Source organism: Brachypodium distachyon, chromosome 3, assembly GCF_000005505.3.
Source record: "Brachypodium distachyon strain Bd21 chromosome 3, Brachypodium_distachyon_v3.0, whole genome shotgun sequence".
Taxonomy (NCBI): Eukaryota; Viridiplantae; Streptophyta; class Magnoliopsida; order Poales; family Poaceae; genus Brachypodium; species Brachypodium distachyon.
In genome coordinates this window covers 51,189,714-51,196,163 of record NC_016133.3, presented here as the reverse complement: position 1 = coordinate 51,196,163, position 6,450 = coordinate 51,189,714, and the positions used below count along the sequence as shown (strand labels likewise).

The following is a 6,450-nucleotide window of genomic DNA, read 5'->3' as shown; positions in this document are numbered from 1 at the left end:
GAATCGTGGATCAAAAGGTGGAATTATGGCTACTGGGTGATTCTGACTGAAGCCATTTGGAACGGTGAAACGGCACGGCCTTTTCTTTTGCTTGGTTTTGCTTGCACCATGTTCTTAATAAGCCCAGCCCACGACTAGGCCCGCTACGGACAGAAGCCGGAGCCCGGAGCAAGCTAGTGAAACGTTCGGCTGCCTTGGCTCAGCTTGGCCCGGTTGAGATGTTTATTTTAGGGAAGGCCCGGTTGAGATGTTGGCTGGTGTGGCCCGTTTGGCCAACCTCCTTCGCACGCTCTGGACATCCGCCGCCGCCGCCGCGTCCCCGTTCCATCCCGCCCTAGCGCGCCGTGAGCCTCCACGATGCACGTCCGCCGCCTAGCACCGCCACGGAGGCCACTCAACGCCAACGCCAAGCCGCCCGACGCGGAACACCACCCCCGCCGCTTTCCCGTCGTACGCGGCCATCGCGCGCCGCGGGCCTCCGCGGTGTGCGCCACCAGCATAGCCTCGCCACCGAACTCCGCCGCCGCTCGCCATCCAACTGCGCCTCTGCCGCTCGCCTTCACCGGCGTGCTGTGGTCGCAGTGGGGCGCCGAGGGGAAGGGACAACAAAGCATTCCCTAACCCACACCTAAGTGTTGTTTTTTCCAACTTTTTGGTGATTCTCCGATGGATTCCCCTGATAGCAGAGCAGTTTCACTAGCTAGGCCCTTCCTCACCCCACCACGAGTTCTCCAGCGGCCACGATCTTTGCCCATCGCTCAGCCTCAGGCTATCTCCAGGTATGCTGAAGTTGTTTTTGCAATGATTTTGTGAATTTTTTTCCTACCGGTCTCATTCATTATTTTTATTTCTCTACGTTTATGCTGAATAATTTGACCTGCACCTAAAAAAACAAATTGACCTGATAAGAAGATTGGAAGCAATCGGATTGTGAAAAGATGTGGACTAAGATTCTTGACTTGAGGACAAGCATATGGGTCTTTCTATATTCCTTCATACCCATGATGGGGTGCTAATGGTTGACAATTTTGCTATTCCCTATGCAGCTCAGTTTATACAAATTGATTCATGGTTATTAATCAGAAGTTGTTTTTGCTACCATTTGGTGATTTCTTTTACCAATTTATCTTACCCATAAGTTTATTTCTCTACGTTTATTCTTAACAAATTGACTTGCACCTAAAAAAACAAATTTACCTGCTTTAGCAGATTGTGAACAAGATTGCAAACAATCAGATTGTCATGAGATGCGGACATTTATCAGTAAGTCTGTTTTTTTTTCATGTGTACTCAACTACGATAACATGTTACTTGAAACCACATTTTTGTTTGGAAACCCACAAAAACAGTAATCTATCATGTGGTGTTGGCAAACCTGTATGTATATACTGGAAACAATGCAATAACAGTTTTCAAATATTCTGAACTGCTCGTCACTAGAAAATGTTGCATTTGTTCTTGTACTTAGACTAATTCTGCAATTCCAGTCCATCCTATTTTTACATTTCGAGCTTATTATCTTCTTTGTTGTGCATGGTTGTATGGAGTATCCTGTATTGTTTAAATGCCATACATTGTCCACATTTTATGTTTAAGAGTGCATCCCTGCTTTTTTTATTTAGCTATTCAGCCAGAGCCTTAAAGAGATGTTTATGTGAGCCTAAAAATGCAGCAGAGATCACACATCTGCAGCTAAGAAATTTTCAGTATAGAAATTGTTTTGATTTTAAGAATCTGTGATAAAATCCTGTGAGTCTGTAAGAAACCTTGATCAGTAAGTCTGTTTTTTTTTATGTGTACTCCACTATGATACCATGTTTCTTGAAACCACATTTGTTTTTGGAAAACCACAAAAACAGTAATCTATCATGTGATGTTGGCAAACCTGTATGTATATATGGGAGGAAAAAAAGTGCAATAACAGTTTTCAAATATTCTGAACCGCTCGTCACTAGAAAATGTTGCATTTGTTCTTGTACTTATACTGATTATGCAATTCCAGTCCATCATCCTATTGTTACATTTCGAGCTTATTATCTTCTTTGTTGTGCATGGTTGTATGGAGTATCCTGTATTGTTTAGATGCCATTTTTTTTATTCAGCTATTCAGCTAGAGGCTTAAAGAGATGTTTATGTGAGCCTAAGAATGCAGCAGAGATCACACATCTGCAGCTAAGAAATTTTCAGTATAGAAATTGTTTTGATTTTAAGAATCTGTGATAAAATCCTGCATGAGTTCGAACTAATAAGCATATTATCGTGGCTTATGCTACATGTCTTTACAGTGCTCGAAATAAGACGTCTTTTGGTATGCAAGAAGTACAATGGTTCACTTTCTGTACTGGATTCATAACATGTTCTGCGATGACTTATGTGGCTGATCAATTTTAACTCATTATTAGTTTATTACTAAACCATTTATCTTTACCCTTTGCTTTCTAACCATGGTACAAAGCACCGGCTATATTTTCGAGTAACACTCATGTACTTAGTGCATATCGTGTTCTCATTGTCATTTTTTGGAATGCGTACAGCTTATTGGTAGTAAGTTGCTCATAAATTCTCATTACTCTACATCTTTATATTTCTGTTCCACCATATGATTCATTTAGAGCTCTGTATTTAGATTTCTTAGTTCTTATAGTTTTGTATCTTTTCACCAATACTGCATCTTCGGAACACATAGCTCCCAACAATAAGAAAATTGTTGGATTTAGATTTCATGGCTTCTCAAATTCTGCAGGCAACTAGCACACAAGAATTTAGGAAGCTTCCTCCTTCAATACATTCACAGGAATTTAGTACAAACATGCTTTTTACGACCAATCTATAGAATTGAGATGTGGGAAAGCAATGCATAGAAATTTACTTGTATCATTTCATTTATCCAAGAGGCTACTATAGATTGAAATCCCACAAAACGCATATGAAAATCTTTGAATCCAAATGGGCCCTTAGTATTCCTGTTGCTTCGTAGGGAGGTACTTTCAGGACGAGACTACTTGTATTTAGACTACATGTGCAGATATTAAGGCCACCATATATATTAAGGCCTTGTCTAGATTGTACGAATTTCAAGGAATTTTCTTGTAGGATTCCAATCGTTGGGAAATTCTTCCATAGATGCCCTTTCGATTGTAGATTTGTTTTCTAGAAGTACATGCAAACCACTGCATGCATATGTATTACTCCCTCCGTCCTATATTAAGTGACTTTCTATTACATGTATCTAGATGCTTTTTAGGCATAGATACATCCATATTTGGACAAATTTGAATCACTTAATATGAGAGTAGAAGGAAGAAAATGTCACACCTGTCTAACAGGACACACAACATTAAGCGACCGATATATGTAGGACCACTCTGATTTGTTTTCACCTTGAGACCTCCCAGACAGGCACTTTGAGGCTGGCGTTGCGAAAGACATTGTCTATCTCTGACCGGATCCTGATGAGTGCCAACGTGTCGTTGCGTTCGGTTGTAGCCGGACCCTCTCGCTCCAGCCTCGTTGTTACTGCTACCGCCACGGAGAACGTCCATGAGATTGTCGTTGTTGTCATGGAAGTTGACGACGTCATGGCCGGTGCTAGCGCCAGCTCTAGTGGCTAGCAAAACCTCGGAATTTGTCACAGTCGGTGGCGTCTGCACAGAAGACGGAGGCAGAAACGGAACAAGGCTGACAGACATGGCGGCGTCTTCATCAAAGACGGCGGTGGAGAAAGGACGTTGCCGGCCATGCCTGTAGGTGTACACGGTGCCACCATCATGAGGATACATGGCGAAATGGCCGCCACCTTTCCTTTCCTTTCCTGCCCCCAGAACACGAAATTCAGCTGATGTACTACTACCTTAGGAGGCCGCGTGCAGGTACGTGCCCCCTATACGATGAGTATGGCAAGGAAGGACATGACTTGCGGCATCCGAATTCTGACGGCCGACGGAGATGTGTGAAACATGGGGCTGTATGCCTAAGGGATGAGTAAGAAGAGAGACGATGGTGAAAAAGGGTCATGACAACTAGAAAGGGCCAAAAGAAGCTGGGAAGGTAGGCAAAGGAAGCCAAGAGCAGTACAATGGAGAGCCCTACAGAGACGGGGTGTATATTTATACAGTAGCTCTATACAATGGAAAAATGTGTATACATTTATGCTGACGTTCTAACAATTATGTTGATATCCCAAAAAGATGCAAAATCACAGGAAAAGAATGTACTCGACCATACGGCTAGAAAATGTGTGGTGTTGTATTATTTAGGGGAATGTCGAGGGAGATATCTGAGGGAGTAAATAAAAAAAATTCAACAAAAAGTACATGCATACAAAACGAAAACGTATTGGAGGAAGCTAGTACATGGAAAAAGCTAAGAGACCTATAAAAAGAGGGTGTGTAGAGCTCTAACATTTATGGCAATATCTCGGAAAAAATATGCAAAATCTTGGAAAGAAATCGTGTATATGTCTTGGTAAGTTCGATTTGCATTCTGTAAATGTTGATGCTATATTATTTGAGATCATAAATGTCAAGGTTTATATTTAAAAATAGGAGGAGTAAATAGATAAGACTTCATATCTATTTCCCTAAAGTAAACGCATCCATAGAAGAAAAAAACAATATAAGAAATGATTAGAGCATGACCATTCAACGGCGTGATCGTCTCCTCTCCCTTCGTCCCGTTCACTGCCATCAGAAAAGAGTGGGTATGCATGCAAAGAAAGTAAAGATCCCTACTATAAAAAGAGAAAAAGTGTATGATGACCCTACAATAGAAAAGAATTCACTCATGCTTCAACAAATAGAAAGGTTGGTAGGCCGGGGGATGCATGCAGGAAACCAAAAACTCTATAAGTATTATTTGGACTAATCGTTGGACTCCCCTCTCGCGCGGACAACTACACAAAAAATTACTATTTAGAAGGACTAGTAAAATGCATGTGTTGCTACTGCACTATTACTACCATTTTGCATAAGTCGTTTAAGTGTGTTTTTGCTCTTATGTTCTCAAACTAAATTCCAAATAAATCACTAAAAATCTTAGTGCTCAGTAAACTCCAAAATAATTGACACCAAATAAAACTTATGTGAACTCTTTTCAGTTTTCCAACTTTATATTTGGGAAAGTCATGTTATTTCCTCTCTTAACTCATTAAATGAGTTTTAGAAAATCGTTCCAATGATTTCAAAAATTCAAATAACAACAAAAATGCAAATGGGTCCAAATGGAATACACTGAACTTGTATAAATCTTCCAAACATGTTGTGCAATTTGGATAGCTGTTTTAATCCACTCTTGTTTTGAAACTTCAGACGTGGTGAGAAAAGTTCAAACAAGTTCTAAAGATTTTTAAATGCACTAGAAAATCCAGCATATCTCAACAAAAGTTGTTCAACTGTACAAATCTAATTAAAATATTTTTGTATTAACATTCCAAAAAGGGATTTTTTTTTGGGATGTTAAATTGATGTTATCAAACTTGTTACTTTGGGTTTGATGAGCTCTTGCTCTCTCTCTTAATTAATGGACCGAGACAAAGTTTTTGCCCCCGTTCCTAAAGAAAACTTATTTCTATCGTAGGGTCATCATACACTCTTTCTATTGTTGGGATCTTTGCTTTCTTTGCATGCATACCCACTCTTTTGTGATGGCAGTGAACTGGATGAGGGGGGGAGACAATCACTCCGTATAGCTAATTGGTCGAATGTCCTATATTGTTTTTTCTTGTATGGATGTGCTTACTGTTGAGAGATAGATACGAAGTCTTTTCTATTTACTCCTCCTATTTTTACAATATAAACCTTGACATTTATGATCTATAATATATCATCAACATTTACACAATGCAAATCGAACCTACCAAAACATATACACGATTTCTTTCGGAGATTATGCATTTTTTCCGAGATATTGTCGTAAATGTTGAGCTCTAGCATAAATGTGCACACCATCTTTTTCTAGGCCTCTTGGCTTTTTCCGCGTACCTGCTGTGGCGCGAGGTGGGTGGGTGGGTGGGTTGGGCACCACAAAGCTAGTGGTCAAACAAACGGTCGGTTCTAGCTTCTTCCATTACGTTTTTGTTTTGTATGCATGCACTTTCGGTTGGAAGATTTTCATTTACTCCCTCAGATATTTCCGAGATTTTGCAGCTTTTAGGGATATCAACATAAATGTTATTGCATCGGTATAAATGTACACTCCTTTTCCATTGTATAGAACTCCTACATAAATATACACCCCCTCCATATGGTTCTCCATCGTAGTACTCTTGGCTTTCTCTGCCTACCTTCCCAACTTCTTTTGGACCTTTCCGGTTGTCTCTCTCTGCTTACTCCCCTAGCCATACAATCCCTTGTTTCGCACATCTTCGCCGGCCTTCATAGCTCGGAAGGTAAGTCATGTCCTTCCTTCCCATACTCTTGATGTAAATTAGATCGTATCTCCTCCTAAGGTAGT

At 40.6% G+C, this 6,450-nt stretch overlaps 1 long non-coding RNA gene across 2 annotated transcripts; it reads left to right on the top strand.

The window, feature by feature from the left end:
* Positions 1-245: 245 nt before the first annotated feature.
* LOC106866314 lies at positions 246-4,221 on the top strand. Of its 2 annotated transcripts, none has more exons than XR_002965411.1 (2): positions 246-779; positions 1,047-4,221. It is a non-coding gene; the product is annotated as an uncharacterized LOC106866314 (long non-coding RNA). The 2 variants fall into 2 exon arrangements; XR_001406657.2 differs by having other exon boundaries at positions 249-779; positions 1,210-4,221.
* Positions 4,222-6,450: the final 2,229 nt, after the last annotated feature.